We start from the raw sequence: 9,683 nt of genomic DNA on the forward strand, positions 1-9,683 counted from the left end.
ACATCCTGTGGGGAAAACATCCTGAATAGGGCATGATGCCTATGTCCCTTCAGGATATGGAGACTTTGCAGTGACTTGGGTGCTCTTGGGCTGTCCCTTTATTTCAGTTTCTCTTGGGGCTAAGAACTCTGCCCCCTGGGTGTGGTGGGGACAGGTGGGCTAGCCAGTGGTGGGCTCCAAGCTCCCAGGATGTGGTGGGTGGGATCTAGGCCTGGGTCCTGGTCTGAACCTGCTGGGGCTGAGCACCTCTCATCTCACCAGGTTGTCTCTGTTCCACAGACAGTAAGCAGCTGGATGCCCTGTGAAGTGCTCCCCTGCCCTATACCTCCCACAGACCCAATGCCCTGTTGACTCCAGTCTAACCCAACCTCTTATACTCCCTGAGGTCCCAGGCAAGCTCTGATAGTCCCTCCTGTCCCAAATTTCCCACCACTGAGTACTGCCTAAGACATGCTCCTGTATCTCTGTTAGGGTACTATAATGCCCACCCTCCACTTCAGCATCCCAGAGATGACAGGGCAGAGCTGCCTTCAAAATTGGGGTTCCCCAAGGATCAGATGTATCCCTTTGCCCATACTCACCCCCACCACTTATCTGAGGCTTGCAGAGGGTGGGTGGTACTAGAAGGGAACTGGCCTTTAGTTCTCTGCTTTGAGGGTTGGGTGTCAGGCCATGGTGTGATAGCTACCTATCCTGGTTGTGAGTTGATCCTTGATGGCCAGTCGGGGTCTTCTCCAGCAAGGTGTTGCCAGAGGAGGGTCACTGGCAGGGCCTCTGGGTGGATAGGTGATGTGGCATAGTGCTAGTCCAGATGGAGAGGGTGTCCCAAGGAGGTCACACTCTACCACCCCTTTTATAGGGGTGGGCTACCTGTGTCTCCTATGGGAAGGACATGCCGAGGCAAGGGCCAGTCCTGCTCAGATGCATACGTGCAGATCCAGGTGTCCTCATTGTCTGGTGGGATACAATGATGGGGTTGCTGGTTTCTGTAGGGTCTTTGTCTTCCAAATGTTGGGTTTCTGTAGGTTCTTTACCTTTTAAATGCTGGATTCCTGTCTCTGTTTCTAGGTGAAGTCTGTGGTTCCTGGGTGAGTCAATGCAAGGCAATGGTCAGGTTGTTGAGTTGATGGTCTGGTCATTACTAGTCATTCAGTAGAGGCCTGCTACCATTATGCCTCAAGCACCCTCATTCATTCCCATTCATTCAGGAAGCAATTTACATAGGAGGGGTAGGTATGAGTCACAGTTACAACATACTATACAATAGGGTATGCCTGGACAGGGGACACAAGATGGAGGCTTGACATTACAAAATGGAAACTTGACATTACTTGACATTACTTTGGTTAACTTTACAGACACAGGCCTAAACATAACAGAACACTATTTACAATATAAAAGGGGCTTATTACAATAATAGCATACAAGAACTTATCTTAGTTTACCTATGACTACTTATAATTACTTATAAGGGATAAAGAGGGCAGAGAGAAAAGTCAGAAATGGTTGGGGAAGGGGAGGGAATGTATTTTTAAGTTAAAAAAAAGAGAAAAACCTGGGGGTTTTGCTACAGCCTAAGGACTGGCAGGGCCTGAGTGAAACAGGTAGGGCTGAGGCACCATAGACCAAGGAGTGTGGCCTCTGACTCACCTCAGCTGGTTCTCAGTGGTTAAACAGCAGAGGGCAGGGAGGGGTTTGGGGCAGAAGGGTATCCAATGTGTGGAAGCACTCTAGGAGTGTGTCTTCAGTTGTCTTTTTCAAATGTGGATACCCGAATTAGATACATCAAATCCAATTTTGCCATCCCCACAGGATTTAAATATCCAGCATTAGATTCTCATGTATGAATCTCAAGATGAGTTTAGACATCAGGAGCTGCTTAAAATGACAGAGTGGGTCCCAGAGCTAAACTCCCTGGCCCTAACAGTGTATGTTGTCACTACCTAACTATACTTCTTCCCTGCTGGGCAGTTCAGGGTGGGGCTGGAAGCTCCTTGCCAGCCCTGGCTGCTGAATGGAGCGGGGGGGAGGGGGGTCAGCTATGTGAGAGGAAGTGGTTTGCTGGACCTTGCTTGTTTTCCTGGAGATAAGATGCACGCAGGGGGAGAAATAGTCATTAATAGTTCCTGGAAGCCACTTCCCAACCTCACTTCTTCTTCTGAAGTTCACTGGAGAATCCAACTCAGTGGATTTCTGAATGTTGGTGAGAGGGAGAGACTGAGAGGCCCCTCACTGTCCTCAACATGTCATCTGCTGCCACCATCTTCCTGCTTGGTGAGTACAAGGGAGGACCATGGTGTGTGACCAAGGGGATATCAGACACCAGGATGTGTATACAAGGTGGGGAGCTATGTCCAGGGTGTGTGCCTATGGGGGAACTGAGACTAGGGGCATGTACCCATGAGGGAATCTGTGGTCAAAGCATGTGTCCAAGGGGGATGTGAAATGAGGAGTTTTGCCCTGGGAAAGGAAGGGGAAGGTCTGAGGCCAGGGTGTGGGATCCCTTTACTAGCAGGCTGTTCCAGGCAGTGTTGGGTCTGACCCCACAATCCCTAGACAGGAGCTTCTGGAACCTGCTGCATTTCCAGTTAGTAGCACCATCTTGGGCTTGGGGTTTCAGGAGGGAAGGGAAATCATTTGCTTCTGATCTAGTTACTAATAAGATGTCTCCTCTCCAGGGTGCTGGCTGGCTGGACAGGATGGGGCATTGGGATGTGAGTATCAGTCAGACAGGGATGCTGGGGAATGGCAGGCTTTAAGATGGTGTGGGAATGGGGGGCAGGGAAAACCTGAAACAAGGGAGCTGGGATTAGTATCTGGTGCTCAAGTTCCTTGTAGTCCCAGATGTCCTCCTATGTTGATGCCCATGGGCCTGTGTGAAGGAGTAGACTTGCAGCTCAGAAGCCCTGACACTCCCAGCCCCTGTGCCAAACCACTGGAAGCCACCTGGCTTGCAGAATCCCAGTGGGACCCCCGTGGCAATACATAGGGATGCTCCAGGTCTTGGGACTTGGGTCGGTTTTGGTCCAAGCTCAGGGGAATGTCTTGGGCAGTGATTATGAGTGTGGCACCCTTGGTTGTTTTGATAACCTTTCAGGGGTGTTGCAGGGTGCCATGCAATGTTAGCACTGTTAGATGTACAAATATAATTCATAAGATCAACCCAGAGATTTCAAATAGGAATCCACGGTATTAAAAGCATTCTGACCAGGCACGGTCCTTTTGAGTTCTTTGCAACAGAAGAATTGCTCCTTTATTTTTTTATAGTAACAAAAATGAATGAACACTTAGAGCTGGCATTTTCCAAAGGATGCCTTGAGCTTACTGAGGGGTGCCTTGAGTCTGAAATGGTTGAAAATCACTGGTCTAGGTGCTTAGGGAAAGGCATCCAGAGGAATTTCCACCCCAACACCAACACTGCAGCATGGCTGGAGTAGTGTGAGAGTACCAGGGTCTGTGTCCCACTGATTGTCTTCTTCCTTTTCAGAGACCAAATACCCCAAGCCCAGCATCTTGATGATCCCCAGCTGTGTAGTCAGTGTGGAGAGAAATGTGACCATCCAGTGTCAGAGTCAGCATGAGAATGTGACGTGCTGTCTGTACAGAAATTGGGTCATGACCCCCATGAAAGCCACAGACGATAATGAGATATTGGTTGAGTTTCACCTCTATGATGTGAGACCTGAAAACAGAGGGAGCTACAGATGCCAATATCACAAAAAATTGAATCCACCCAGATGGTCAGAATATAGCAAACCCTTGGAGCTCCTAGTGAGAGGTGAGGGGTCCCTGTTGGCTTCCTCATTCCCAGCCTCACTCTCAGGGGTTCTCCATGCTGATGGCCTATGCTGAGTCAGGCTCTACCCTAAGCCCTTGTCTGTAGCAGAGGGGACATCCAGCTAGACGGGGAACTGCTATGATTTTTGGACAGAGTGATGGGGGTGATCCTTGCCCCAGGTGTTATACAGAACAGGGTGTCCAGAATGGGAGAAATCCAGAGTGAGAGAGGAGGGACACAATCCTGGCTGTTATGGGAGAACTCTCATAATCAGTGAGAAAGCTGCAGATAGAACCCAGGAGTCCTGACTGCCCGCCCAACAGCAATAACACAGTAGGCACTGCTTCCACCCCAGAATCCACAAGTCCTGAGCTGCTTTTCTTGCTTTTAACAATATTCACACCATCCACAAAGATACTGGATTGGCCAAACACCTTTTGGTATGCGATAGGCAAAGCCTGGCACAGCCCGATGCTAGCCAGGTATTCAGCATCTGCATCCCAAGTAGCAAGTTCGCGGACAACACTAAGCTATGGGGAAGTGTGGTCACGCTTGAAGACAGCTGCAGATACAGGTAGACCCAGACTTTCAAGTTGGGCAGACTGGAATCAGATGAAGTTCAACACTGAGAAATATAAAGTGCTCCACCTAGGGACAAAACCCCCTCTATACACCTACAGGCTTGGCAACGCCAAACTGACCAGCACCACAAATGAAAGGGACCTGGGGGTAATAATAGATCACAGTATGAATATGAGCCGACAGTGTGACACTCTAGCCAACAGAGAAAATAATACCCTGGCATGCATCAATCAATGCATCTCCAGCAAAACAAGGGAAGCGATTCTTCCACTCTGCTTGGCATTGGTGAGACTGCAGCTGGAGTACTGCATCCAGTACTGGGTGCTGCACTTCAACAAGGATGTGGTAAAGGTCAAGAGAGTCCAAAGAAGGGCCACTTGTATGATCAGAGATTTGCATGGCAAGTCATATGAGGAAAGGCTGAGGGACCTGGGACTCTTAAGCTTGAAAATGAGAAGGTTGAGAGGGGACTTGATAGCAGCTTACTGCTCCATCAAGGGCATACATCAAGGGCTCGGTGAACAACTGTTCACCAGGGCACCCTTGGGAAAAACCAGGAGTAATGGTCACAAACTCCTGGAAGACCGTTTCAGGCTCAACATTAGGAAAAACTTCTTCACATTTAGGATGTCCAGACTGTGGAATAGGCCCCCTCCAGAGGTGGTGCAATCGCCTACCCTGGAAATCTTCAAGAGGAGACTGGATAGTCACCTTGCTGGGGGGGTCTCTTGACTCCCAGTTGCCCTTTCTGCCTGGTGACCCAATGATCTCCTGAGGTCCCTTCTAGCCTCACAATCTATGAATCTATCAATCTAAGTCGTTGCTTGTTTTTGGCAAGGACAGTGGGCTGGGAGGGCCCATGCATCTGGTGTGGAGCAGGGTTGATACTGGGTAGATGGGCCAATGGGTCTGATAGCCTTTGCCAGGGCTGGATAGGAGGAGGAAGGGTGGGCTGTCCCTGTTAGATGCAAAGAAGATGCTCTGTTTCCAGGACTGGGCCAGTTTGGGTCCAAGCTCAGGGGAAGCCCTGGGGCCTTTGGGAACAGCAGAACCGCTCCCTGTGACCTTTCTTCCTGCCCATCACTGGTAGAGTTTCAGTGACAGATTCTGTGTCTCACTGCTTGTCTCCATCCCATTACAGAACCATACCCCAAACCCAACATCTCTGTGATCCCCAGATGAGAAATTGGTCTTGGGGGGAACATGACCATCAGTTGTTCAGTTCAGCTTGAAGACATGATGCTGTTTCTGTACAAAGATAGAACCCAAACCTGGCTGTACCATAAATCTCCTCTGGGAAGGTGGATAAGGTTCACATTTACAATGTGAAAAAAGAAGATGAAGGAAAATACACCTGCCCTCACTACCCTGAATCAAACCAAGAACTTTGATCACATCTCAGCAGCCCTTTGGACCTAGTGGTAGAAGGTGAGGGGCTCAGTATGCTGTCCCAGCAGACACTCAGGGACTCATCAAGCTCATACATTGGATGCTCAGAGCCAGGCTGTGCTGTGAGCCCTGAGGCCCAGCAGATGCTTGTCTGGGAAGCTGGCTTTGAAGCAGAGGGGATTCCTCCAGCAGAGGAGAGCAGCAGCTGCTTCAGATTTGAGCTGATCAGGTGGGCAGGGGTGGAACTGTGCTTCACCTTTCCTAGGAGGGAGTTCCTTGGTGCTGCTGTGGATAGCACCTTCCCAAGACAGTGAATCCCTTTGATGTCCTGGATATGGCAGTGGCAATAACTAAATGCTGAGCCATAAGGAAGGAGGCACGTGCTGAATTGTGGCAGATGGTTTGGAGGGACATGTAGGGGTGGAGATTGGAGGGAAGGAGGGCATGTCAGGGGGTAGGGAGCTGGGTAGCCCTCCTGTTTTGAGGTGGTTTAGGGACTGGAAGTCCTGTGGTTCTGACCAATCTCCCTGCCCCACTCTTGGGAAGCCCTGGATTGCTGTGGGAGTTTTTTCACTCCTCAGTTGCCCCTTTCATTGGGAAACTAGATCTCAGTCTCCTGGGGCTCCATGTGGACTTCAGTCCCCAGGACTAACCCCACACTGGGGGCCACAAAGAGGTCCCAGTAGTTGCTGTCCCTAGGAGACCCCATAATAGGAGTGGTAGAGAAAAGAGCTGCCTGGGTCCATGCTCCCAGGGCAGCCCCTGTACCTCATCTCCCCTTCTGTGCTACTGTGAGTGACTCTCTGTCCTCTTCCCTCCTCTGCATCTTCAATCTCAGCAACACCCAAAATCCTTCACCCAGACTGGCCTGGGTGCCGTGGTGTTGTTCCTCCAGGAGTGGGCCATGACTAACGTGTTGCACAGTAGCTGGCAGGGGATGTTCCAGGTGAGGTGACCCCTTCCCCCTCTGGACCACTTGCTCCTCATGAGACCTGCCCCCACCATGAATTCCCCATTGAAATTGGTGGGTGACACAGCTGCAGTCCCTCTCTCAGGGTGCGGGTGGGAGGTATTTGAGTGCCCCTGCCCAGCAGAGCAGGGGCTTCCATGGTAGGTCAGTGATGGTCAGAATCATCCTCTCCCCAAGCTACAGGCAGTGACTCCCAAGTCCAGACCACAGATATTGAGTCCCTTCTGTGCCAGCAGATCACAGCCCCAGCATCTTGGTACTTCTTTGCACTTCTTAGTGTCTCAGGTGACTCATCCGACCCCACCCTCTCTTTCTGTCTACCTCAGGGAGGGGGCTCAGACTCCTAGCATGGCTGTGGCCCCTTTAACCTCCTGTCTGTCTCCACTCACAGGGTAACTGGGAAGAGACCATGCAGAGAAGAGAAAGAGTTTCTCCCCTCTGAGTCACCTGCACAAAATCCTTTGTTGCCTCTAAAATATCCCTTTCCAAGATAATTGCTCCAACTGCTTCCAACTGTACCTGCTAAATGAACTTTCCCTTGTGCTGGGGTATGTGCTGTTAGCTGCAGCTTTGCATTGTTAGTTCATGATTTGTCTTTAAGTTAAATTGGATCATTAGGAGCCAAAGACCTTTGACTTGCAATGAGCTAACACACGTACACTTTTTGATACTATTGTAAAAATAGGTAAAACAAAAAGATGCAATAGATGAATGATTTCCTTAATAACTACTAACCACAGCTTGTATATGGGAACTGAATGAGACTGGGTGAGCAAAAGATATCTTCAGTTTTTGCTGAGATTTTGAATATTTTGATATAATGTAGGAGCAAGCAGCCCAGACCACTGTGGTCATTACAGGACATAGCAAAAAGTTAAATTCATGTCCTTGCTTGTGCAAATGAGGCAGATAGGGAAATCCCTGAGGAAGTCCTTGTAATTTTGCTTACATTGGAGTATGCACAAAGGGTGAGAGAAAAGGAACTGTGCAATGTGTGAGGTAGAACTCAGTAGTGTTGTACACAAGTCAGGGAGAAGAAGGACAGGTGGGGTTTAAAACTAGGTTTGAGCTTGCTGCAGCCACTGCACCAAAGATTTCCTTCAGGGTAGGTAAGTTATGACTTTATGTCTTGCTAATTGTTGATAGTCCATTAATGCCACAATTAATAAATGACCTGACTTCAGTCAGTTTAGTCTCTTGGCCCATTCTTCACGGGAACACACAGTTAACATAGAGGAGTCACCCGAGGAGGCTGGGAGCAATAACTTTGCTCAGGTAGGCCTGGTCTCTCCTCAGGGCTCTTAGGAAAAATTGGTAATATAGAAGAGCCCAGGGTGGGGAGGGTAACCTAGGCCCCTTTTTCTATCCCACAAACCTCCAGAGCAGCTCTCTGCCCTTGTTTCTCTGTATCCAACCCAGTGCTCCCTGCCTGAATTCGCCCAGACAAGGGGATCTCAAGATTCACACACAGACTTGCCATTCCCTTCACAACTATTAGAGTTGAAGCAGAGTCAGGCTGGGAATGGGAAGAATCTGAGGGGAGAGTATTGCGTGGGAGTATTGTCATGGTAAATGGAGTTTGAGGGGAGACTTCCATCCCCAACCCACAGTGCCCAACAATGCGGGGTCACTTTCCTACCAAAACCCTGCTGAGAAGAGGCAGGATTACCTCTTACCTACCTTGCTCTGGGGGGCATGCTGAGGGAGATAGAAGCACAGGTGGTATTCTCCTCTGTTCTACCAGTGAGCGGACGTGGAAAACGACATGAGACCTGCATCAGAGAGACCAACTGGCGGCTTCAGAAATGGTGTCTCGAGGCAGGCTTCGGCTTCCGAGACAGCGACCTGCATATCATGACGAGATACATGCTCGGGTGGGATGGGCTTCACCTTTCCCCCAAAGGTAAGCGTGTGTTCTCTTCTAGGTTGGCGGATCTCCTCCGGCGGGCTTTAAACTAGGCTTGTCAGGGGACGGGGAAGATGGGGGCAGAGGAAGCCTTGAACCAAAAAACCAAGAGACACCCACAAGAACAGCCCAGCCTGGACCAATGACAAGCAGAATGAATAACCAGGTAAGCAACCGGGGCCCGGGCAGTACTGAGATTAGGGGGCCAGTGCACACATCTTCAGGAGGCCTCAAATGCCTCTACACAAATGCTCGTAGTATGGGGAACAAGCAGGAGGAACTTACCCTCCTGCTAGCTGACATCAACCCAGACATAGTGGGGCTCACAGAAACATGGTGGGACCCAATGCATGACTGGGCGGTGAATATCAAGGGCTATAGGCTGTACAGGAGGGACAGGACATGGAGGAAAGGTGGGGGTGTGGCGCTCTACATCAAGGAGGAATACATATCCTCATCTAGTAGTGCAAGGTCAGATGAGGGGCACACTAAAGTGCTCTGGGTTAGAATACAAGGGAGTTGAGGGGAAAGGGACTTAACGGTGGGGGTCTACTACAGGCCACCCAACCAAGGGGAAGAGCTAGACAGGGAATTCTTAAGTCAGCTCATGGAGGTACAGTACAGTTGCGTCATATGCGCATTTAACTTGCGCAAATTCAACTTTATGCGGGGTGGGGGAGGCGGGGCTTCAGTTTGCGGCAGTTTGCAATGGCGGCGGGAGGTTTTGGAGGCGGGGCAGTTGCCGCTAGTCAAATCGCTGGCGATTTGACTATGCGCAATTTTCACCTTACGTGGTGACCTCAGAACCTAACCCCTGCATAAGTTGCGACACACCTGTAGTTAGGTCAAAAGACGCGGTCATCATGGGTGACCTGAACTTTCCAGACATCTGCTGGGAAGAGCAGTCAGCCAGGTCTGACCGCTCATGTAGGTTCCTAGCTGAGATACAGGACCTCCATTTAACCCAGGAGGTACACAGCCCCACCAGGGGAGACGCCTTGTTGGATCTGGTGCTGGCCACAGGCGACGACCTCATGAAGGGGCTGCGGGGGCTCGGC

The sequence above is a fragment of the Alligator sinensis genome, unplaced genomic scaffold, assembly GCF_000455745.1.
Source record: "Alligator sinensis unplaced genomic scaffold, ASM45574v1 scaffold647_2, whole genome shotgun sequence".
Taxonomy (NCBI): Eukaryota; Metazoa; Chordata; order Crocodylia; family Alligatoridae; genus Alligator; species Alligator sinensis.